This window comes from Macrobrachium rosenbergii, chromosome 14, assembly GCF_040412425.1.
Source record: "Macrobrachium rosenbergii isolate ZJJX-2024 chromosome 14, ASM4041242v1, whole genome shotgun sequence".
Lineage (NCBI taxonomy): Eukaryota > Metazoa > Arthropoda > Malacostraca > Decapoda > Palaemonidae > Macrobrachium > Macrobrachium rosenbergii.
This window is the reverse complement of record NC_089754.1, coordinates 53,704,771-53,732,270: the sequence shown is the minus strand read 5'-3', so window position 1 is coordinate 53,732,270 and position 27,500 is coordinate 53,704,771. Positions and strand designations below refer to the sequence as shown.

The 27,500-nt window shown below is 38.0% G+C and overlaps 1 protein-coding gene across 27 annotated transcripts in view; it reads right to left on the bottom strand.

Annotated features, from left to right (window-relative positions):
• The window catches only part of bru3 (bruno 3), a 905,487-nt gene that overhangs the window by 164,905 nt on the left and 713,082 nt on the right, over positions 1 to 27,500 (bottom strand). The window contains exon 1 of one of the 27 annotated variants that reach the window (XM_067116894.1): positions 13,181 to 13,399. The exons of 25 other annotated variants lie outside the window; for them this stretch is intronic. The gene's annotated coding sequence lies outside the window, so the exon portion shown is untranslated. Of the gene's footprint in view, positions 1 to 13,180; positions 13,400 to 27,500 lie in introns of those variants that run through there. One more of the 27 variants, XM_067116909.1, reaches the window with a different exon arrangement.

Genomic DNA, 27,500 nt, shown 5'->3' with positions numbered 1-27,500 from the left:
AGGGAGGGAAAAGCGAAAGGGGGTTTTGAGTGAGGGGAGGGGGTGGGTGGGGGATGAATTGGTGGTCGCAGGTGGATCGGAGGGGGACTATAATGTGATCATAGGCGCCGAACGCAGTTACGTAGACGCGTCAACATTGGTCGAAGCAATTGTCTGCAGCGCGATGTTTACTAGCAATGTCACTCCTTCGACCTGCTGGCTTTGCTGCATTTTAACAATTTTTTTTTTTATGATTTTTTCCTTTTTTTCTTTTTAAAAATCTAACGGCATATATCTCCGTCCCTTATGACGATCTACACGCTTTCATTTTCTTTTTAAAAATCTAAATTTTTTGGCTTATTTTTCCTTTTTTTTTTCTTTTTAAAAATCTAACGGTATACAACTCCGTCCCTATGACGATTACACGCTTTCATTTTCTATTTTTCTTTTTAAAAATCTAACGCTATATATCTCCGTTCCTTAAGGCGATTACACTTTCATTTTCTATTTTTCATTTTAAAAATCAACGGTATGTCTCCATCCCTTACGACGATTACACTCTTTCATACAATGAAATGCACGCTTGCATACAGACATTCACACGTAAGTACATTCAAGCACGCTACCTTACACAAACACACTTCACACACACACACATACACACACGGTTTCACTGCAAACACTTTTTCTAATAACTGTCACTTCAAGGCTAATGAGTGTCTTAATATCTCAAGTAATCTTAAGTATGTTAACAAAACCTTCAGTCTCTGAATATTTACTGATTATTCGTTACATGAGCATTATTCTTTTTCTTAATCTTTACTGTAACTCCGCGCGAGAAACGACTCTAAAAATCTAATCCAGATTAAAATCGTTAATTACCTCACAATCGACTTCTTTACTTTATAAATCTTTTTTACTTTACAATGTAAAGCGAATGCGGGTAAGTTCAGCCGCTTAAAAAAAAATTGAATCTCGCTGATTTAGAAAAAATTGAATCTCGCTGATTTTTAATTGAAAATGGAGAGATCTTTAATTCTGATATTTTACTGAACTATTAACATTTCCAAAGTCTCGGCATATAAAAAAAAAACGAACAAAAAAAAAAAAATATGTGGTTGTCTAAATCTTGGAATACAGATTGGTGAACATTTCCACAAACCACGAAATGATACAACATCGATAGGTCAAAATTCCACTACACCACCACGCCACACAGTTGCAATGTTGGAACCATCTCGCCAACCTGTTCAGACAACGTCGTCTTCTAAAAAGAGAAACAAGAGTGCTTCCAAAAAACTCAAGTCGGTGTCTCGAATGGATTTTGATTAAAAAAAAAATAAAAATTCGAGACGCGAAAAATACGTAAACTGAGAGAGATAAAGTATGTTCAGGTAACATGCGCTTTTTTTTTCTTTACTTAATACATAACGTGGGGTTGATAAAAGGATTTTTTCTTCTCTTTTTTTTTTTACGTTAAGCATACTCGGTTTTTTTCTCTATCAAGTAGAAAACTAAAGTAAAAAAACCTGTTCCAATTTCGCGTCTGTTCAAAAAACAGTCGAGGAACATCGCTACTAAACTCACAAAAATCTCAAATAAACAGCAAATGAAAGTTACCTCAAAATCACGAACAGAATTGCTAAAAATGTGCAGTTGTTATTCTAACATTTCTGAACAACTCAGTACAAAAACGTGTTCTGAACAGGTCAGCGATGATGATATTGATACTAAACAGCTACGGATCTCTAGAATGTGTGGAAATACTTCAATAAACAATATAGGGGGTATTGTAAAGTAAATACATTAAGCTTAGCCACAGACAAAAAAATGCAAGGCGACACAGAAATTGAAAATTGGCCCAGAAAAAATTTACCTGCCTGGAGATGCAATAATACTACTTGTGGAGATCTTATTGTCACACCTTAGACCCGCAGAGCTGCTGCCTCATTGGTAGAGGGAAGGATCATTCTAAAACTGTGATTGGCTGTACAATGAGTGACGTCACGTTTTATTTCCCGCTCATTCCATCAGCTGTGGTCCCAAGTGTTTTTGAGACAATAGTACAGATGAATTCAATCGTGCCGCAGGACACAAGCATTGTAAATAGGCATGAAAATCAAAATTCACTGAACAATCTAGTTAACTAATGATGAAAGCCAAATAAAATTCAGGTGGATTTCTCTGAATGGGTCTGATGGAATGAAAGAAATATTACATAATCACAGGCGTACTTCAGAGAGTTTTTACTGAAGGACTGTCAACGGAAGCCATAACATTGTTGAACATTCAACTTTTTATGCATTTTAATAAAAATTCCATAATGTATTAAAGGAATTAAAATAGAAACAAGACTTCAAGATGCTAATACACAAAACAAAAAATTTAAAAAATTAATATTTTCCTTAACAAAAGGAAAAAGAGAATTTTTCAAAAAGGGAATAAACAAGAAATCCTCCGTTTGTACGCCTGTGTACGCTCGACCCATAACGCCACTCTATAAGTAATGATATCGCAACCATGTGATATATAATAAATATATAATAATCATTATGACATAAGTAATAGAAGCCTGGACTTGATAAAAATGGGGGAATAGGGAATAACAATTGGAGCCAAAAGACATGACATGGACATTTAATATATTTTCAATGTAATATTTCTTGATTAAACAATGGATATATCAAATGATTCAATAATCTTACAAACTAAACATAATTAATATTAAAGACCTACAGATGGGACAGTTCATTTGAATTGTTTACCAATTGATGTTACCACTCAAACCTAATATACTCTTAGGTTTATGAATACTGACTTCAATAGTGAAAGGTACAAAAAGATATGAAAACAAATTTGAAATTTGAAGTTTCTCTTAAAACATCACCATCAAACCTAATAAATATAAAATGTCACCACTTTCTCTTTGAAATCAAGAATATTATAATATTACCTCTTGTAACCTACGTGATATACTGAAGCCTTAATGTTATCCCTCTTTTGCCTAAAATAGAATCACCTACAAACGTATGAATATTATGAAATATGATTATTTTGATCCAACTGTTGAATCCATAAAAAAATTTCTATTACCTAAATTACTCCTCATATCCTAGAATTTTTAACAGCAGTAAAACAGTGCATTTTATTCTGTAATTCTTAAAAGCGTTGACGTTGATATTCCACATCAACCAAAAATGAAGCCGACATGAAAAATGACAATAAGATTATGCAATCCAAAATGGCTGAGTCGACTGTGGAAATACCTTCAAAATAAAAGCAACGGAATCATTATGATTAAAACTGTATAAAACTTGACAGACGATGAGAGAGAGAGAGAGAGAGAGAGAAAGAGAGAGAGAGAGAGAGAGAGAGAGAGAGAACTGAATATAGAATTTAGGCCAAAGGCCAAGCACTGGGACCTATGAGGTCATTCAGCGATGAAACGGAAATTGGTAGTAAAAGGTTTGAAAGGTGTAACAGGAGGAAATCTTCGTAGTTGCAATATGAATCAATTATTAGGAGAAGGCTGAAAGTACGATGGAAGAAAGAGAATATGAAAGGAGGTACAGTAAAAGGAACGAAAGGGGTTGCAGCTAGGGGCCGAAGGCACGCTGCAAAGAACCTTAAGTAGAGACATGGCACCAGATGAGGTGAGAGAGAGAGAGAGAGAGAGAGAGAGAGAGAGAGAGAGAGAGAGAGAGAGAGAGAGAGAGCTAGGGCAGATACAATATTTCTTCAATTTTAAGAGCAGGACCAATGGTTTATAATTAGGAGGGTTTACCTGTATCTTCTAAATAACAAAAATGACTACAGCGCATCTACAATATTTTCATCAATGAAGAAATGAAGTCCGCAGCAGTATGTATGTATGTATTGCAATACGCATGCGTATGTATGTATATAGCAATACTATACATACTATTGCGGACTTAATTTTTCCATTTAAGATCACGAGATTGTGATGATATCAAATAATATTATCATCATCATCATTAATAATAATAATAATAATAATAATAATAATAATAATAATAATAATAATAATAACAATAACAATAATAATAATAATAAAGGGTTTCCAGGAGTCTCAAAACTGTATGACTTCTAACTGCGAATTTCGTATTACATTACAAGCACACAGTCTTGAGATTTTAATTCCTCACTGAAAACTAACATTACTGTAAACAATTTCTGGGTAATGGTAATAATAGAAAACCAGAACGCATTTTCAATTTAAACTTTTTATTATTATTATTATTATTATTATTATTATTATTATTATTACGAAACAAAATGTATCCATGCAATTGCATACTTCATCGATCTTAGAAAGTGGGCTATAAAATACACATCAATTGCTCTGCAAGTTTCAAGGACAAACCTCATTAGGTATCAATACAGAATGGGCAGTTTTATAGCCCTTGCTTTTGGGGTGAACGGGACCCCCTGCCATTCCTTTACATCCCCATAATTTGATTTTTTAATGATGTTAAAAGTTATTGGGAGCAGTTTAGTCTGAACGAAGACCCAGTTTTAAAAGCGCAACAATGAAGAACTAGTTTTGACAAGGCAACAAAGAAGAACTAGTTTTGACAACGCAACAAAGAAGAAGTAGTTTTGACAATGCAACAACGAAGAACCAGTTTTAACAATGCAACAGCGAAAAAAACAGTTTTGACAAAGCAACAGCGAAGAATCAGTTTTGACAACGCAACAACGAAGAACCACTTTTGACAACAAAACAACGAAGAACCAGTTTTAACAATGCAACGCAAAAAAACAACAAAGAACCAAGAATCAGTTTTGACAACGCAACAACGAAGAACCACTTTTGACAACAAAACAACGAAGAACCAGTTTTAACAATGCAACAGCGAAAAAACAGTTTTGACAACGCAACAACGAAGAACCAGTTTTGACAACGCAAGAACGAAGAACCACTTTTGACAACAAAACAACGAAGAACCAGTTTTAACAACGCAACAACGAAGAACCAGTTTTGACAATGCAACAACGAAGAACTAGTTTTGACAACACAACAACGAAGAAGCAGTCTTAAAAATGAAACAACGAAGAACTAGTTTTGACAACGCAATAACGAAGAACCAGTTTTAACAATGCAACAACGAAGAACCAGTTTTGACAACGCAACAACTAAGAACCAGTTTCAACAACGCAACAACGAAGAACTAGTTTTGACAACGCAACAACGAAGAACCAGTTTTGACAACGCAACAACTTTTCTGGACAATGAACGATGCATACAGCCCTTCAAACATATAAAAACTTAAACATAACTACATCAGAAAAATGAGAACATCTCAAATGATCGTAGTCAACCGGGTATTAACAAAAGTAAATTCTCTTCGACTTAATCGAGAGGCCAGCGTTTGAACATAATGCCAGTGCTGCAATTGCAATCAATGAATAAACAGTACATTAAGCCAATACTAACTTTTACCGTGTTATCGTAACTCTAAACCTCAGGATGACATGGAATCCCCACTAAAATAAAATCGTAGTTTTTACTTCTGTAATTTTATCGACAAACGCCGCAATCATTTAGGTATTGCAGTAAATACGTCGTTCATTTTAATTTAGCAAATCAGAATTTATATAGATAATACCGGACGTGGCTTGGCCGAAAGGGCAAAATGAATAAAATAATTCATCAGCTCGTTCTCCTTTCACTGTGAATAAAAACAAAAGCAGTGCAATGAAGGCATAATATAAATACATGAAAAGGAAATAAAAGAGAGTAACAGCCGCTCTGTTCTTACCAAAAGAAAACCAGTAAATAAATATAAAAAAATAATATGCCGTAAATCGGAAGTAAAATAATAAATTACAGCATACTAGCGTCATGAAAGTATTACGATAAATAAAAAACCTGGCTATAAAAATATTTGATAGTTATTTGTTTTCTTAAAAAAAAAAGTAAAAGGTGGAACAAAAACCCGAAGTTCTCCAAAACTGTAAATCTATAAAAAAAAAACGTTCGCAACGGGGAAAATAAAAGACAATAAAAGACAAGAAAAGCCACGAAAGGTAAAATGAAAATAAAATAAAATAAAATAAAATAAAAATAAAACGGAAATTCCATCGAGCGAACAAAGATAGGAAACCACTCCAAGAATAACAAACCATACCCCGAACCCACAGTTCGCCACCCTCCCCACAACCGCCCCCCCCCACAAAAAAAAAAAAAAATAAAGAAAATATTTTCCAATGCTTCCCGGCTGCTTGACCGAATACTGTAAGCTGGCGTTGCGAGATCTATTGTCACCTAAAAAAAAAATGGCGTAAGTTTTTCGATGACTGTGTAATCTATTGGTGTCTGACAATCGAGCATTCTCGGTGTGACGAAGCCGTGACGTGAAAAAGGTGAAAATCACTGATGAAAAGGTCATAGTTGCGGAGAGAGAGAGAGAGAGATGGATGGTACAAATGACGAAACGAATTGTCGACAATGAATAAAAATGACGAGAGAAACAGAGTAAAGAGAAGACTTTATTCTTGCTTTATATATATATATGTATGTATATATATATATATATATATATATATATATATATATATATATATATATATATATATATATATATATATATATATATATATATATATATATATATATATATATATATATATATATATATATACATATATATATATATATATATATATATATATATATATATATATATATATATATATATATATATATTGTCTGTTGTCTGTGTGTGTGTGTGTGTGTGTGTGTGTGTAAGTGCATGTGGACAGAGGGAGGAGAGCACACACGTACACACACAGCCAACCAATAAATCAATATCAGATACATGTCCGACGCCAGCAGCGTCTCCCCATCCTATCCTTCCCCCAACAACTGTGCCTCTACTACCCCTCTCTCTCTCTCTCTCTAACCTCTCCTCCTCCCCTCCCCTCCTCCTCCTCCTCTTTCTCCAACCAACAATCCCATTCCCCTCCCCCTCCTCCTCCCATTCCTATCATCCCACAACAACCATCACCTCCACACCTCTTTCCTCTCCCTTCATGCCCCATTCTCCCCCACTAATTAATTATTACCTGTTACATCTCTCTCTCTCTCTCTCTCTCTCTCTCTCTCTCTCTCTCTCGCTCATCATAAATCACACAACAGCCAAAACGTTGATATTTCTTATCTCCTATCAAACTTTTCTCTTATCTCTGACAAACAGACAGGAGAAGATGTTTCAAAGCCAAGTAACAGCTTTCAAAGGCTCTCTCCTCCGAAACTGCTTCTCTTCCCTTCCCCCCCCCCTGCCCCCACCAGAAACCCCACCCCCACACACACACACAATCCGATTCCGCACTCGGCGGCAATATGCAAGTTTCCATGTTAACGCAGAGAACTCCTCAGCAGAGGAAGTTCCAGGGAGGTCTGGCGAGCGCGCGAGCGAGCTGGCGAGAGAAATCTAATCACTTCTTCCCTCTCCCCTCTTCCCCCCCCCTAACAACCCCATAAGAAATCCTGACTGTAGTAACAAGTCTCATTTGTCGATCATTTCCAGATCGATCGATCAGCTCGACCCACTGAATCAACGGCGTAATATTTCCCGTAAGGACTGAAGAAACTGGACGGAAACAAACGCAGCCATGCCATAGAGAGAGAGAGAGAGAGAGAGAGAGAGAGAGAGAGAGAGAGAGAGGGGGGGAAGGGATAGTAAGCAATGGTTCTGGGGAGGGGGAGCTGGAGGGGGAGGAGGGGGAAGAGAAGGGAGGGAGCCGAGGCGGGTAGAGAAGCCTCCCGCACCTGTTGCAGTGTCGTCGTAGTCTGTGGGCAAAGCACCGCTAGTCGCGGCTCTTGAGGGGAGGTTATTGTTGCTTCAGACCCATTGTCTATATTGAGAGAGAGAGAGAGAGAGAGAGAGAGAGAGAGAGAGAGAGAGAGAGAGAGAAAGGGGGACAGAAAGAGAGAAAGAGAGAGAGAGAGAGATCCAAGATTTACGTCATATGGCTGAACGGAATTATTGGTGACTGAATCCTTTTTTCAAATCAAACCCTTTCACGGAGAGAGAGAGAGAGAGAGAGAGAGAGAGAGAGAGAGAGAGAGAGAGAGAGAGAGAGAGAGAGAGAGAGATTTCAGTAATCGAACAGAGTTATTTTGGTTGTTTCTCTTTCAAGATAAACTTCTTCAGAGAGAAAGACGGATGAACATTTACGTTAGGCAAGTGAACACAATTATCAAGTGAGGATTGTTTAAAGACTCTCTCTCTCTCTCTCTCTCTCTCTCTCTCTCTCTCTCTATATATATATATATATATATATATATATATATATATATATATATAGAGAGAGAGAGAGAGAGAGAGAGAGAGAGAGAGAGAGATGATTGACAAAATGAAAATAAACAAAAACAATGGCTTTAGTTCTCTCTTCTTTGAAAATCAATTCCCATCGGATTATCACAGGGTTTCGCTGCGTACTTCATCTTGGCCTAAGAAGCAGGAAAGGTTCGTTCCACCTTCGAACTTTTCCAGCTTCCGCAAGGGAAGTACATAGAATCTACTCCCTGAAGACTATAGGCACTTTGATCTATTACTCAAGCTTTAAAAATATATATACTGTACATATGTGTATGTATTTGTACACACAGATTTGTATATAAATATATATAATATATATATATTTTTACTCTTAATTTATTATACGTTACTTCTTAAGTTTCAAAATAAAATTTTTGTTAGCATTTAAAACGCTTTCGCAAACTTCAAACGTTTCTATTAAACACGAAGCTTTGAGAATTATTTAACGCTCTGAGAAAACAATTTTATAATAGGAAAAACAACTCTTAGGACGATATCTGTAAATACTCAAGATTTTGAGAAGTCTGGTCAAGATCTAAGGTAGAATTAGTGACATTATAACGACAAGATATTTGAAGAGCCACAGCATTTTACTTGCTCATAATCTCCCTTTATTTTGCGACAATATTTCTGTAAACGATTGTGTAATCATCAAAATCATGTGGTTTTATATACTACAAACACATGCACGCACACACACACGTATATGTGTATACTGTATATACATACATACATATATATATACATACATATATATATATATATATATATATATATACTGTATATATATTATATATATATATATATATAAATATAAAATTTAGGTGTGTATGCACTTGTTCAGAAAGAGAAGAGAAAAATCTCGGCTTGATTGGTAGGTGGTAAAACTATTTTTTTTTTTACCAAAATCAGCTTAACGTTGCAAATTTCATCAAATAAATGATAATTCTATTTTATATGAATTCTATCATCACTTAAGTCTTCTAAATACTGTAGTGGTTGCCACTTTTTGTGTGAAAATATCATCCTAAATATTATCATCGTTAAATGTTCACTATTAATGTATACAATGTCATGTGTACCACAGTTTCCATCCGCGATATTGGTAATCATCTCTTGGTGAGAAAATGATCAAATGGAATAATTCAGATAAACGTTCCCCGTATGCTTGCAATTGCCTTCAAAATCTAATGATGCTCAACTTGAACCTAAAATTTATCAAAATTATAATGCACACGGCAATGCAAAAATGTCAAAACGACCTAAAATTTATAAATAATGCACAGGCAGCAAAAATGTCAAAACGACGCACGAATAAACACAGAGAGAGAGAGAGAGAGAGAGAGAGAGAGAGAGAGAGAGAGAGAGAGAGAGAGAGAGAGAGAGAGAATTCTTGTAGTCTATCGTTAACTGAAAAACTACATGCGCCAGAGTAATATAATTTCTGCCCTACTTGGCATTTTAAAGTAATATACGCCTTCACAGATTATAAAATTCCATTGAAACCAGTATCCACGATGGATTAAGCTGCAATTGATTTAAAAAAAATCGTAGCGTAAAAAATATTACACATAAAAATAACTGTAATGTCAAAAAATTACAATAAAAAAATTGGTGTAAAAATTACAAAAAATTTGTATCACTAAAACAATTAAAAAATAATTGCAAAATTAAAAAAAATAATTGTCGTGTAAAAAATTACATATAAAAATTATTGTAGTGTCAAAAAATTACAATTTAAAATAAATAATTGTAGTGTCAAAAAATTATAATTTAAAAAGAGAATTGTAGTGTCAAAAATTACAATTAAAAAAATAATTGTAGTGTAAAAAAATTACAATAAAAATGTGTAAAAAATTTATAATTTAAAAAAATAAGAGTAAAAAAATTACAATGATGAACCCACCAAAGGTTGCTAAAATGTGACCTAAATACTAAAAAAATACGGTAATTGTTCATCAGGTAACTAATATGACATCCGCCAAACACTAAATAAATAAGATTATAATCACCGTAAAGCGAAGTCATCAATTACGGAAACATTATTTAAACTAATAATTTACAAATGAGTTAACAATCACAAATGCATTCCAATAACTCCCAAATGAATAATTAACTTCCAAAACGAATTCCGTCGAGCAAATGAAAATACTTGAGATAATTATGATTACTGCCACAAAATATATATATAAAAAAAAACAAAGAGAAAACGATGGACATCACTTCTGGACATGGCGGACTTCACACAAGCAAGAAACAAAGTTTGCCTCCAACAAACACACAAACCCCGTACAACCTCAGCACGAACAGAACATGGGACGGTCACGTCGTGGGAACAACTGTTGCACTCGGGCCTTCGAGACTAGCTTCCTTCCACCGCTCCACCGACGACGCAGCTATATATGGCAACGGCATAATTGAAGCCTGCTTCCAAGAAACAGGGTGATAAGCAACGTCTTAGCCTTTCATCCTCACATGCAAACACACCCCCGGATACATACACACACGTACACACACACGTGCAAATTTATATACACGAATTCAGCGACCACGTGTTGAATATTTTCAGGCTTTCATTTTCTTCATCTGATGAATACTGCAAAAAGGCAGTTGGTTACTATATTCACGAAGTTCAGACGGGTAGCGAAAAGGCAGTTGGTTACTATATTCACGAAGTTCAGGCGGGTAGCGAAAAGGCAGTTGGTTACTATATTCACGAAGTTCAGACGGGTAGCGAAAAGGTAGTTGGTTACTAAGTCCACGAAGTTCAGACGGGTAGCGTATAAGGACAACTTATAAGCCATGTAAATAGGCTACATACGTTTTCCGTTATTTGTAAAATCTGACGAAGCACAATTATTCACAGCACTGCACAGCTGACTGATCTTCCACGTGTCCTCGCTGTTTCAGACTATTTGAAAGCCATTCATCGTTCTTGGATGTTTTATGTCAATTTCGAACAAGATATCGAACCTAAAATAAACAATTAAAGACTACTAACTCCCTCCCCTATTCGAAACCTAACTGACAATTCCGAGTAACTGCACATAAACAATTACAGTAGACTTCTAATTCCTTCCCCCTATTCGAAACCTAACTGACAATTCCGAGCAACTACGATAAACCGTGAAGAAACAAAAAGCATCAACAATTCCCCCAAGACGTAAACATCCGTATCCCAACACTTTTCGAATTCGTCCTCAGCTCAAGTTGGTCCTTTCGTCATCGCAACATTACGACATGTAAAGTGTTCAGTCACCAAAAAGGAGTCTTTAAAGTTGCCATGCCGTTCAGGAACCAGCGTCGCGAAGGCACATTGGGGGGAAAGTGTGACTCAAGGGCGAGGGAGAAATTGTACCAGATGATGATGATGGGTGGTGGTGGTAATGATGACGATAGGGAGGTGATAATGAAGGCTGATGATGATGACGATGATGGTGGCAACACTGGGGATAGTCGGGGTGATGACGGTGGTAAAAGTATGATGGTGGTAATGATGACGATAGGAAGGTGATAATGAAGGCTGATGATGATGATGATGATGATGATGGTAACAATGAGGATAGCCAGAATGATGACGGTGATAAACTTATGTGAAAGTTAAAGCCACTGAAGATGATCGTGATGATGACAAAGATGAGAACGATGATATAATGATGACGATGATGACTGATGTTGCTGGCACCACTGAAGCTGATGATGCTGGTGATGACGATGGTACCAGAGAAGATGATCGTGGTGATGACGAAGATGAGAATTACGATGATGACTGATATTGCTGGCACCACTGACGATGATGTTGATGATGAATGACGATGACGACGATGGTACCAGAGAAGATTATCGTGATGATGAAGATGCCACGTGACGCTGGAACCACTCAGGACATAATCAAGGTGACGGTGACTGATTGTGGAGGCGTCACCGAAAGATAATCAAGCAGGCGGCAGAGCTGATGACTTCGAAGCAAACTTGAAGTCCTCGTCATCACTGACCCGTTCGAAACCAGCCCTGTGGCTCCCAACTTAACGCTACATAAGTTAGCCACGTAAAGTCACTCTCCCCCAACTTAACCTAAGCGACGGTTATTTCCCAACAGCAAAAGGGGTTTTTGTTTTCGACAAAATAACAGAAGGAAGAAGGAGTTAGGTGACATCCACTCACTCTATACTGTTATCCTCTCTCTCTCTCTCTCTCTCTCTCTCTCACGCGGTCAGCTGCACTGATTGGACAGCTCTTAAACACAGATTTCCAAAATGGCGCGAGGTCGGGATTTCAACGTAAAATTCACTTTGTTTTCGTCTTGGACGGGAGAGAAATTTGATTTTCTTCTCTCAATTCCTTCCTCTTCCTGCGTCGGTTGTTCTGTAGGCCTCCTGTCCGTCTCTCTCTCTCTCTCTCTTTCAGCTGCGAGCGGTGGCCATAATTGTGTTAAGTTGAAGTTTCTGCATACAGCGACGTCGAAGGGTCGGGGAGGGTTATGGGGTGGGGGTAGGGGAGGGTATGTAGTAGCTGCCGAGTGGCGGAGCACTCCCTCTTTAAGCCGCCCACAACCCACATGTATTTGTTTCATCTTCCAGCGTATCCATTGCTTTGAATGTCATTATGGGGCGGAGTTGCTTGGGCGGAAAAGTGGGGGGGGGCTGAGAATGGGTGTGTGTGGGTGTGGGCGTGGATGTGGGCGTGTGCAAAAGGTGTGTGGGGGCGGGGGGTTGGGGGAAGGGGGAGGAGAATCAACACATGGGGAAGGCAAGACAGAAGTTTGACCAGCAAGAGCGTTCATGTTTTGCAACAGCGATCACCTGAAACAAACTACACTTGAGGTGGTTTCGAATCAAATGGAGATGATGTACCTGTACTTTTTCCCTCTGATATCTCTCTCCCTCTCTCTCTCTCTCTCTCTCTCCCTCTCTCTCTCTCTTCAGAATATCGACAGATGATGCTGCGGCGACTATTGTACAAGGGAGAGAGATTAGTGTTGGACAACACGTACAAACACACGCACGTCACTCCTCTCTTCGACCTTTTGCCTAGTCCTATCTCGCACACCTTCTCTGTGAAGCGGACCTCCCCAGACTGAGGGAGGCGCCCCTTCCGAGGCCAACCCAACGCTGCTGTTGGTGGAGGAAGAGATGTCAAGGGGGAGAATCGGAGGGAGGGAATGAAGGGGGAATGAGGGAGGGAGAAGTTGACATGTGGAGAGCAAGGATATAGGGGAGAGAGAGAGAGAGAGAGAGAGAGAGATGGAGGGAGAAACAGAGGGGAGGAGGAGGAGGAGGAGGGAGAGAGAGAGAGAGAGAGAGAGAGAGAGAGAGAGAGAGAGAGAGAGAGAGAGAGAGAGAGAGAGAGAGGGGTGCAGGGAAGAACAGGTAGGAGGTGTTTTGCTGGTTAAAGGGGAGATTTGAAGACAAACTAAAGGTATTTATAGAAAACGGGAATCGGGAAACGAGCAGAGGCCGAACAGAACCAAGTATCAAAGAAACCTCTAGAAAACGAGATTGCAAAATTACAAGAGGGGGAAAAAAATAGGGGGATAACAGAAGGATATAGGCCATGAGGGTAGCAGAGGGGAGGGGAAGGGAAAGGGGGAGCAGGGAAGGGGGCGGTGAAAGGAGGGGGAATATGGCCATTTAACCTAAAGATGATGAACACCTGTTGTTTACAAGAGGGGACGGCACATGGAGGCTGGGGGGTCGGCGAAGGTAACGGCTGGAACCAACAGGTGAGAGAGAGAGAGAGAGAGAGAGAGAGAGAGAGAGAGAGAGAGAGAGAGAGAGAGAGAGATTTAGAGAAATACAGAGAGAGTTTATCGAGAGTTCAGAGAGTTTGCTGAGAGATTTAGAGAGAGAGAGAGAGAGAGAGAGAGAGAGAGAGAGAGAGAGAGAGAGAGAGAGAGAGAGAGAGAGAGAGAGAGAGAGAATTATCGAAGTTCAAATACAGTTTGCTATGAGAGAGAGAGAGAGAGAGAGAGAGAGAGAGAGAGAGAGAGAATTATCGCAGTTAAAATACAGTTTGCTATGAGTTAGACGAGAGAGAGAGAGAGAGAGAGAGAGAGAGAGAGAGAGAGAGAGAGAGAGAGAGAGAGAGAGAGAAGGGGAGGGCTTCCGTAAGCCTACGGTAAACGATGTTAAAACGGAGTTCTCTCTCGAATGAGAGAGAGAGAGAGAGAGAGAGAGAGAGAGAGAGAGAGAGAGAGCACGTCAAGACAAGAGACAAACGAACAACAAATATTTCCGGAATCTGATCAAGCTTAACTTTTCGCCGTCGATTATAATATCAACGTTTAGGTGGCGGCGGGGGGGGGGGGAAGCAAAAATACAAATGTTTATATGAAGGAATAAAACAGATATTAATCACTCTGTTTAGATTAAGAAATAAAAGAGATGTACGTCTGTTACGATGAAAAAGAACACATTTGCCACAAAGGATGTTTTGAGATGCAGCTGGTAACATCGAAAAAACTTCAGAAGAGGAGAAATGACAACTGATGAATTTTAAAACATAAAAAAATATTACAGCAAAGATTAGAATACCGAAAGAAAAATACAACAACAAGATTCAAAAAACGAGTGAACTTCAGAAGAAGAGAAACGACAATTGATGAATTTTAAAACATAAAAAAAAATATCACAGCAAAAATCAGAATACCAAAAGAAAAATACACCAAAAAGATTCAAAAAACGAAATTGTTTGAAAAAAAAAAAAATAGGCAAAACAATGTTGTCAGAAGGGGGAAAGAAAAATAGCGCACCCTCTATTAAAATATGTAAAGGGGAGAAAAATCACCTACAAAGACGAAAAAGAAAAATAAAAAAAAAAAAAGGTTTAACTCCGAGTAACAAGAAAGCAAATGGACGCAACTCATGAAATAGTCAGCGGCGTTTCAGAAAACACATCACACTCCCGGAATAATAACGGGGACAAAAACAGATATCAACCAATGCATGGCCCGGAACGAATGCAAACCACCGACGGCTCTGATTGAGAGAGAGAGAGAGAGAGAGAGAGAGAGAGAGAGAGAGAGAGAGAGAGAGAGAGAGAGAGAGAGAGAGGAATAAATGGATTATCATTTGATAGAGAAAAAGAGTTTACCTTGGGCAAAGCAACAGCTCCTACACATGAGAGAGAGAGAGAGAGAGAGAGAGAGAGAGAGAGAGAGAGAGAATAAATGGATTAACATTTGATAGAGGAAAAGAGGTAACCTTGGGCAACAGCAACAGCTCCTACATGAGAGAGAGAGAGAGAGAGAGAGAGAGAGAGAGAGAGAGAGAGAGAGAGAGAGAGAATATGAAATATAGCATTGCAGAGGAATAAACGGATTAACATTTGATAGACAGAGCTGACCTTGGGCAATAGCACCTGCACGAGAGAGAGAGAGAGAGAGAGAGAGAGAGAGAGAACACAGATGAACCTAGGGCCCAACAAACGGTAAGAAATCTGGAACCACTCATGGGCAAAAGCACGTGGCAATGGAGTGCCGAAGAAGAAGAAGAAGAAGAAGAAGAAGAAGAAGAAGAAGAAGAAGAGGAGGAGGGGGAGGAGGAGGAAGAAGAAGAAGAAGGAGAAGAGGAGGAGGAGGGGGAGGAGGAGGAGAAGAAGAAGAAGAAGAAGAAGAAGAGGAGGAGGGGGAGGAAGAAGAAGAAGAAGAAGAAGAAGAAGAAGAAGAAGAAGAAGAAGAAGAAGAAGAAGGCGGGGCGCTTTAAGAGTTGAGTCAAGAGAGAAAACGGCCCTGAGAGAGAGATACAGAGAGGGAGAGAGAGAGAGAGAAGTGCACGGTGAACACAGTGGAGGGGAAATCCTTGGGAGGAGAAGATGAAGAAACAGAGGCAAGGGGAAGCCAAGGGGAAGCCAAGGGGGACAGCAGAACGTCAGCAGAAGCAGGGGCGAGGCAGCAGCAGGTGGCAGAGGTGAGAGCGACGGTGGTAGAAGAGCTGAATATTTGATCGCAGCTAAGTGACTTGTCTAATACTCCATTCATGTTTGATAGCGACCCAGTCCAACCCTTAAACCCAGGGGGATACTGGAAAACGAAGGAAGGGAGAGAACAGAGGGAGGGAAGGAGGGAGGGAGGGAGGAAGGGAGATGGTTGGTTGAAGATTCCCTCTCAAACACGTTTCTCTTTCTCCCTCTCTCCTACGCAAGCCGTGCCAGATTTGATCATTCAAGGTAGATAAGTCTTCGGTAAGTTTCGTAACCTATATACTTTTCCTTTTGCCCTGATCCAGACAAATCTGTATTTATAAAATCGACGTCAGTCAAAGTGTAAAAATATATTGATTCAGCGATGTATAGAACAAAAACACAAGTTGAAAACATCCTCCAAACTGTGAGTGAGAAAAAACACCAATGGAAGCTTGTGCATCCCACTATCTGACGTGTTTTATGAAACGGCAGAAAGTGCAAACTTGTCAATTTATGGTGCTCCATACAGTATTCACAGTTGCTTGAAAAGTTACGAAAGCCTTTTTCTACTGACTTACGTATATATTTAAGCTTCAGTAGTTACATAAATTTTATAATTATTGTAAGAAAATGTATACACATTTTGTGCCGTATCTTTTCCCCTTGAAAGAAATGGTCCCAGACGTAACCCACCCGATTCTCCGCTTGCATTCTGGACTGAGACTGATAAACCCTTCTTTTGAAAACACGCATTCCTACAATATCCGTAGCTATGCAACAAGATAAGGTGCTAGGAGGGTTAAGAAGTTTCCGAGAACACTTCATACCTCATTCCTTCATCCGATACTTACAAGAAACACAATGAACCCCGACAAAGCACTCAAAGAACTGAGCCTGACACCAGAATAGCTGGGTGACAAGCGCTCAAGAGCTTCACAAACCATACCTGTTCTAATTCAGGTCAATGAATACCAGCCAGTAGCTCTGTGTCGAGTGTTTTCATTCTCACGCCGGTCCTACTCCTGGATAACAAATGTGGGCTAAGCTCCATTTAACAGTGACTTGCGAAAGGCCTTGCGAAAGAAGGAGAAAGAAGAATAAGCGTTGATGGAAACTGAGAACAGACCTCAAGATACAATCATTTCAACACAAAACCTCTTTCGTTCTACTTTTCTTTCTCGTCCTGAGACTGGCAAAGATATTCGGCGATTCATCAGTATAAAGGAAAAACACAATTCTTTACCTTTTTCCCATCTCTCTCTCTCTCTCTCTCTCTCTCTCTCTCTCACACACACACACACACACACACACATATATATATATATATATATATATATATATATATATATATATATATATATATATATATATAGAGAGAGAGAGAGAGAGAGAGAGAGAGAGAGAGAGAGAGAGAGAGAGAGAGAGAGACTTACTGCCAAAAAGCCCCAACCTGAGGGGGCCCCCCCCCCTCACAAATAAGTCTGCCGTAAGTTGGGTGCCACTTCCTTCTAAAAACTTCCGAGAAATATTTGCAATGGAGAGTCCGTCCCAGTTTGCCTAATTACACACATTTAACTTGGGAGAAATAATTGTGTCCTTTTCAGCTACAGCCTTCAACTTTTAAGACGTTAGCTCTCACTCTTCTCTCTCTCTCTCTATGTATATATATATGTATTACATATACACATATATATACATACACACACACACACACACACACACATATATATATATATATATATATATATATATGCTACTATTAATTCCTTCAATAAACTCCAAATATTTATTGTTACGTTATTATCGTTATCTGGTTTCCAGATTCACCATTGGCAAAAAAAAAAAAATAATTTTGAATAATATGACTATTTTTAATATTGTAATGAGAATGAAAAAAATAACCTTTCCATGCTACGCTGAAGATAAAAGAATAACACAACAAAAATAATAAATAAAAACCACCTCAAACTTTCTTAATACTTCCCAGACAACCGCTAAAATTTCCTTGCATTACAGTCACCGTACAATTCTCATAAAAACTGATGAACTTTTTTTTTTTCGAAAAACTTGGCTGCTAAATCTATTAATAATTTTATTCGCTCTCTACAAAACTAAAAACTAAAACACGGGCTCAATTTTCGTTTCCTAAAACTCTCCACAAGATCCCAACAATAACCACAATAATCGTTTTAAAATTCCCCAAAATATTGCTATGATACCATAATATTCTCGTTATTGAAAATACTTCAGACACATACTGACAAAGTCCCATTTACCTCAAAGTGAGATGACAAGCGTCGAACAGTACCTACGCAAGAAACGGAACCCTTTCTAACTACAATAAGCATGAGAGAGAGAGAGAGAGAGAGAGAGAGAGCACTGAACGTTTTATTTTTCTTCATACCGTCGCCAACACAAATCGAACACTTTCCCAAGCCCGCCGGGAGAAAATAGTCTTTACAAAATCCGCGTAAAACGGTCAGTTTTCGCTCAGCCGAAAAGATGCTACGGTAAAAACAATCCACATCCTCCCCCCGACCCCCCAACCAAATCTAAAAAGGAATAAGACCATGAAAATTACGAATTCATTAGTTTGATTTGCATATTAATTGAATTTCTCTACAATGCCAGGACCGTTTCATACGGGAGCCATATATTTACGTCGAGAGAGAGAGAGAGAGAGAGAGAGAGAGAGAGAGAGAGAGAGAGAGAGAGAGAGAGAGAGAGAGTCAATTGTAGGGACAATTATCCTGAAGGAGACATTGGCAGTACTGCTAACCACTCGCCCAACCACACCCCTACATAAATTCAATTGTTGGTGGTTCAAGTTAACAACGGCATATCTTTGAAAATTATACAAATTCCCAGTCTCATAAATAATTAAAGATATCAATATTTCCAGTAACATAAATGGTCAGAATCCAAGGAAGAACTTTATGGGAATTCTGACAGTCAAGGGAAGTCTTGGGAATGATCAAAAGCAAGGGTATTTAGTTAAGGGAATTCTAAAGAAAATAATCTGAATATTCTCTAATGCAGACAATAAAAGTTATGAAAATTTCTATTATGGAGTGTATTGAGTTATGAAAATCAAGGAAAAATGGGGATTTTCAAAATCCCATTATTATTCATTTACTGAAAATCTCAGCATCAAAGAAATATTCAGTCAGGAAAATAATAAAAAATAAATATTCAGTCAGGAAAATAATAAAAAATAAATATTCAGTTAGGAAAATAATAAAAGAATAAATATTCAGTCAGGAAAATAATAAAAAATAAAGCAAAATTTAATATTCGTTCAATGTAAATAAAGTCACACTAATCATCAAATTCATGGAAAAACTAGTAATTTTAAATTGTATATCAAGGAAGTATTAAAATTATACGATTATTCAGCCAGGGGAAATTACGGTAATAATCAGAATATACAATTATGGAAATTGTCGAAACCATGGGGATATTCAGATATAAGAATTCGACAATGGGTGATTACCACAAATCACGGGGGAAAAAAACCTTACGAACAATATAACTAACAAAGATAAAAAAGTAGAAATAAATTAAAAACTAGTGAAATAGAATTCGTGGCATCTCAGCGTGACGTCATCACCAAAACCAAGGAGAAACTTCTGATTACAAGATTATAATAACGTTAATTAAACCGAGGGAAAAAAAAAGGAGGGGAATTGAAAATATACCACTAATAAATGGGTAGAGGGCTGTGGAAGGGAGTGGAGTAGAGGGGGGCGGGGTTAGAGGAAGAGTGAGTTCTATTTCCATTTGACGAGAGAGACCATTTTGTAATAGAAGAAAACTCGGTAAACTCTAACCAAAGGGAAAAGTTTGAGGAGGAGGAGGAGGAGGAGGAGGAGGAGGAGGAGGAGGAGGAGGAGGAGGAGGAGGAGGAGGAGGAGGAGGAGGAGGAGGAGAAGAGGAAATGGAGGGAGGGAGGGAGGAAGAAGAGGAGGTGGAGGGAGGGAAGAGGAGGAGGAAGTGGATGAGGAGGAGGTGGAGGAGGAGGGGGAAGAGGAGGGGGAAGAGGAGGAGGAGGGAGAAGGTGAGGCATTTGGGTGAAGGGGGGGGGAGGAGTTTTTAACGGGCGATGATAGTCAAAGTTACCCTAATTGGGAGAGGAGAGGCCTCTTCAGCCCAACTTGCAACCGCCGACGCTGAGTGAAAGGAAGATGGAATCTCATGAAATATTACCCCAACTCTTTTTTTTTTTTTTTTTGCTCTTGCCGAAGTCTTAGGGACTGGCGACTTTTTAACCGGGGATTCCTTACTATTTCCCTGCCTTTATGGCCTAAGAAAATTTTTCTTTATTTACTTTTACTTGTTCATGGATTGTTTCGGAATGTTTTGATTATGAGCAGAATATTTAAGCTTTTGGATAATGACTTGCAACTTACGTACTTTTCATCTATTTCTGAAAGGAATTTCATGTTCATCGAGATTTATTTATCGCTTCAAAACTCAGTGCTTCATATCAATAATATCTATCATTTCAAAATTGTTATTCAAAGTTAACTAACCTTCGCATTTTCCTAATTTCAAAGTTTCAAGTCATGTAAGTTTTACTGCTTACATTAATACTTAATCTATGTGATTATTAGGACGCCTGACACTGGCTACATACGCAACAGACCGAAAGCGAACACCTGAGTTGTTTGAAGGCTAAATACTCTGAAAAACCATAATTACAACGAGCATCAGTATTTATATTACAACCAATGCTGAAGAATTAGTAGAAGGAAACGGATGCAAACATAACATGTATTTGACGGGAACACTATTTCCTGTCCAAAATCAACAGGAAGAAACGGAAAAAAATAAATAAAAATAAATGCAAGATCGCAAATATCTTTGTGCCCTATTGCTAGAGACCAGTAACAGGAAGCTAAAAAAAAAAAAAAAAAACATCGTTTCCAACCTGAGCATTCACCGTTGGTATTTTCATATATCATATTGAAATCCAATATCGACATTCCACTTCAGGAGTAACATATTCAAATGGAAATTATTCCCGCTTGCCCAAAAATGCCGGAGGAAAAGGCAAATTATTCGGTCAAGAAAATTATCAGCGGAAAGGAAGGCACGTAATGAAATCTGGCACACAGCGACCGTAGAGTTTCGCGAGATCCGTCTCGCCTTCCTTATAATATACTGTACAGTAGATTACGGGTTTCTAGTGTTTGTAGGCTGATAAGTAATCTGAAGGTGTTATGACTGACTCACAAGCTAAAGAGCTAGGAAAGGAGAAATTAATTCACTTAAGAAAGGATAAGTATTCTGGGAATTGGATAAAACAGCAAGCTATGACCCAACAGGATAATATCTATATATATTATATATGTGTATATATATAGTATATATATATATATATATATATATATATATATATATATATATATATATATATATATATATATATATATATATATATATATATATATATATATATATATATATATATATATATATATATAGGTATATATGTATATATATTATATATATATATACATATATATATATATATATATATATATATATATATATATATATATATATATATATATATATATATATATATATATATATATATATATATATATAAGCCAAACTACATCGACAAAATTATGGACCACACTTCACTCTCACGGGACTTAAAACTGGGGTAGGGGTTGTGCAGGGAAGAGGAGGTGGGAGAGGAGAGTAGGGTTTGTGAGCGAAGGTTTTGGTAGGAACACAGAGCCCCATGTGTCCCCAATTATAACAGATGGATCACCCACTAGGGGCCAGCTGACGTATTAAAAATGAGCGTATGAGGGTCTACCAGCCCGACGGCCATGCAATGATATATCTTTTTTTATCATTATTATTATTTTCAGTCTGAGGAAAAAATAACGTATCGCCGGGATGATATTTTCATTTGGGAACAAATAAAAAATTTAAAACGATAAAATATTTAAAATAATAAAATATTTTCTATAAAAATGAAGGGAAATATCAGGAACTGCCATCTCTTATCTGAAGTCGATCCATTATCAGCATCCCCTATGTGCGCGATTCTTTTCTCTCTAAAAGCTCCGACTTTCCTCCCAATGGATTTCTTTAGTAATATACCATTTTTATCCCTTTTCAGAGTTCCGTCACAAGTTGCGTTTCAATTCAAAGTCCATTTCTTTTCCTGAAAAAATCCTCGTCTTCCCTTCTCTTCACAAACCTTAACTTCTCGGTCGTTCTTCACCTCTCTCTCTCTCTCTCTCTCTCTCTCTCTCATCTAACTATATCACTCTCTCTCTCTCTCTCTCTCTCTCTCTCTCTCTGCCCAACGCATCTAACTCTATCATAGGTTTTTTTGTCTCTCCCTCAGATCCTCATTCGCCTGGGGCCAGAAGAAGCATATATCGAAAGGAAGTAAAGAAGAAGAAGAAGAAGAAGAAGAAGAAGAAGAAGAAGAAGAAGAAGAAGAAGAAGAAGAAGAAGAAGAAGAATCGCTTTTATCTATTAGTAATTTGGCTTTACGTGGACAAATGTTACTGAAGCAGCGGAGCCGATTTTTAAAAATTTGATCGAATCTCGGTCGCCCGAGAAGGCCCAAAATCCTCAGAGGGCCCTTAACTTTGGAAAAAGAGGAGAACAAAACTGTCTTGACCAATTATACCCGGGGTTTTCCCCTCCCGTCATTTATCAAAATAATATGTCATTTATCTATCAAGAGGCAGCGAGGGACCCAGAAGGATATCGAAAGTTTTTTGGTGTCTGTCTTACTCTTTGGTTGGAAAGTCCTTAATTATTTTATAATGTTATACCAATCACTCTTCAGTGCTGCTGAAGAATAGTACTTTTTTTTTTTAGAAGGAAATAGTTCTCTTAAATTTTGAAAGCCTACAAAAAAAAAAGAAAGTTGCAGACCACCTCTTTTCTCCTCCCTTCGTCAATGGGCCCCCCTTCGCCCCCACCCCCACCCCACAGCCTGGCCCGGGGGATATGGTCACATACAAAAGTTTGAGGTATTTCCCAATTGGAATTCGGAAGTTTTTCTTATGAAGTTTTTATTTCTCTAATTTATACGAAGTCAAAAAGTCTTGTTTTCCAAAGTTTGTGGAGGGACATCGGGCTTAGGGCTCCAAAAATTAAAGTTAACACTGGAACGCAAATTCAATTCTAGGTCCAAGGACATCAAACATTTGACATTCTTTTGAATAACGATATTCATTAATATTAAATATACTTTTCAGGAGATCAAACAGTGTCAAAGAGTTTTCAGCACAATGCATATTTAAAACCTTTCGTATTCCAGTAGGTGACTATGCATGTCAGTACACTTTTACGCGGGTGATAAAAATCATTTGCACGCGCGCGCGCCCACACACACACACATATATATATACAGATATATATAAATATATATATATATGTGTGTGTGTGTGTGTGTATGTACGGTTATCATTTTGTCCATCCTACACAATCCTACACACATAAAATACACGTTTTCAAATGCTGCGACATTTCCCCTTCGATACCCGATCTCAATCTAGGGGGAAAAATTGTTTCCCCTCACCTAACCCCCTCCGCTAAAAAAAAAAAAAGGCAACATCCCATCCCTACACATAATGAAAGTTTCCGTCCATAAGGGCGAGGGTCCCACGCCAACTGAGGCGGAGTCTCGCCCTTAGCTTCACAATAACACAGTCAGTTTAGACTCCTTTGGTGCTGGTATTATTTCATTATTACCCCTAGGAAGATCTGATGCCATTTTCCCTTTGATGCAGAGTAGCAGGTGCCTACATCTCTCTCTCTCTCTCTCTCTGACAGACACAAGCACATACATAGCAGGTGGTTACATGTCTCTCTCTCTTTCTCTGTGACAGACACAAGCACATACACACATACACTAGCAAATTTACGCAGATAGCTTTAGAAATCTTTCTAAAAGTGAACACCAGGAAGGAACTGAAGTTTTCCACCGATAATACTACTGGTAAAAATCACATTTCATCACTGCTTCATGGGGGCAGTGAGACAGATTATTATGATAGAGAGAGAGAGAGAGAGAGAGAGAGAGAGAGAGAGAGAGAGAGAGAGAGAGAGAGAGAGAGAGAGAGAGAGAGAGCATCGAATAATTGAATACTGTTCAGCGCAACGTTTCTCCCCCAAGCTTCGTCTTGTCTTCTGGCCAAAGTATGAAATGCGCAATAGGTTACAGCCACTTGGTTCTCTGCGTAAACACGAACATACACACATACACACACAAACACACACAAACACACACACACGCTCAAATACAAGCGAGAATGATTGCAGCGCAAATCCTCACGTCAGAACGACAGCCAACCATTTCGATTCCAGCTTCTGCATGAAAGAAAGGGATCGCAATGCAATGCCCTCTGAACCTCGAGTTTTAATTCTTGATGAAGTTTCCCGATCGCAGGTCAGTCTGTTTTTCTGGCAAGCGTTAATTGGGTGAAATATCAGCCTGACATAACTGAACAGGTAAAATACAGCGCTTGGAAAGGCGGTTCAATCAAGCATGAGGAGCCGTCGCAACGGTGATTGTTAGAATTCATTTAGCTTCGACGGCGGCGGCGCTGAGGCCGAAGATAAGAGTGGCTTTACTCAGCACAATAAGCTGGATGTTTTTACGTCCATTGGATAAAAAATAGTCTATTTATACAAGCAAGAGGTCTGTAAGCTACAAATCCTGACGACAATAACGCAGAAAAAAAATATTGAATGAGACGTTTAAGTTATGATTGCATACTGATAGTCTTCGGTTTAATGATAATATATGTTGTGCTTTATCGAAATTTGTAGAAACACTCTCTTCTCTCTTCTCTCTCTCTCTCTCTCTCTATATATATATATATATATATATATATATATATATATATATATATATATATATATGACTGCGAAATATTTTCTGTTCAAACAGAATTCCATCAAATATAAGGAGCCCATAAATACGGAAAAATGTAGAAATATAGCATTTACTTTACTTTCTACATTTTGGCGTTTTTATATGGCTCCTTATATTTGATATATATACACACATATAATATATATATATATTATATATATATATACATATAATATGTATGTATATAATTCGCGATATAAGTGGTTAGATGCCATGATAACAATTTAATGTTAAATGTCAGAGGTTCGCTGAAACCTGATTGTGATTCTGAATCGTTTTTAGAGACGGTTTTTTTGCATGTTACACCGGATGGCTTATAAAATATTCATGTACCAGATGAAACATTTTGCTATTAAACCGGATGGTTTTATAAAATATTTTGTCCAGATCACATGTTAAACTCTCTCTCTCTCTTTCACTGGTATCACTGATATGCTAGTAATAATTACTTTCCACCGGCATAGTATGTCCAATGGCTTTCCACCTCTCTCTCTCTCTCTCTCTCTCTCTCTCTCATACGAAAATATCATTTGTCATTCTTTACTGAAATGAGTAATTTTACTGTGTTCATACTAATTTATATATATATATATATACACATTCCACCTCTCTCTCTCTCTCTCTCTCTCTCTCTCTCTCTCTCTCTCTCTCTCTCTCTCTCTCTCATCACACATTTCATTTGTCATTCTTTACTGAAGTGACAGTAATTTTACTATGTGTACATACAAATTTACACACACACACATATATATATGTACCCAAATCATAAGCCATAAATACATCCTTAATATGGAATTCATTACACCTTGGGGATAACATACACCCTGGGTGTATCCTACGCCCAAGGTATAGGAAGTTCGCTGTTAAGTGTTGCAGCTTAATACATGTGAGTAATAAACAAGTCACGTGTGTACATGTGACAAAACTTCGTGCATATATGTGTATATACATATATATGTATGTATATTATATATATATATATATATATATATATATATATATATATATATATATATATATATATATATATATATATATATATATATATATATACAATACATATAAATACATATATACATATACATGAGGTTCCAGTAAATATATAGATAAAATATATAACCTAACCCTCAATAGCATGTTGCCACTTAACCGCTTATTTAGGGCAAGAAAGAAAATCTCCCAACAGTTACTTAATCGAAGGGCAACGAACAAACGACAGAGAGAGAGAGAGAGAGAGAGAGAGAGAGAGAGAGAGAGAGAGAGAGAGAGAGAGAGAGAGAGAGAGAGAGAGAGAATAAGTCAAGACGGGAGAACTTTACGCATTATTCTACACTATTATCCACATCCCACTTCGCTTGGGTAAAACTTACCTAGTTTTCAAAATTGGGATCATAAGACGAATATAGTTCCCTTCGAGTTCGGAGAGAGAGAGAGAGAGAGAGAGAGAGAGAGAGAGAGAGAGAGAGAGAGAGAGAGAGAGAGAGAGAGAGATCAAAGTTCAATTAAATTCGTTATGAGTTTCAGTAAGAGAGAGAGAGAGAGAGAGAGAGAGAGAGAGAGAGAGAGAGAGAGAGAGAGAGAGAGAGAGAGAGAGAGAGAGAAAGCACTACCACTTGACAAGAGTTATGAATCTGAATACAGGAGAGAGAGAGAGAGAGAGAGAGAGAGAGAGAGAGAGAATATGATCATAGTTCAAATTCGCTTCGATATGAGTTCCAGTAGGAGAGAGAGAGAGAGAGAGAGAGAGAGAGAGAGAGAGAGAGAGAGAGAGAGAGAGAGAGAGAGAGAGAGACTGCTGCACTGCTTGCACTGACTATTGCCACATATGAAAGCCCTCGTGACACCCTTATGAAAATGGACTCCCCATTTTTTTAATCAAGCAAAACGCCCTCCAACTTCGTATGTAAACAAGTAATAAGTGTCCTTCCCCCGTGACAACAAAACTTTAATATAATCATGATGGGACCTACCTACGCAGGTGACCCCCTTTTCGATTCATATATGACAACGGTCCGTGAAATATTCATACACGCATGCGCACGAGAGTTAGCTTAAAAAAAAAAAAAAAGGACCAGAAGCATGAGGAGGTCAGCGCCCTAATTCCAAAAGTATATTCATACATCCGGCGCTGTAATGAAAGTGAAAGGACTGGAGAGAAAAAAAAAAAGAAAACTGCATCAGATATTCCACTGCATTTTTACGATTGAAATACATTTTTTTCCCTCCCTTTCACCCTTAGGTTAAGTGTCCAGTACACGAGGGTGAAAAGAGGGGGGGGGGAGATCAGTGTGTGGGGGCATGGGGATTGGGTAGGAGGAGAGCGAGTGGAGATAAGTGTAAGAGAAGTT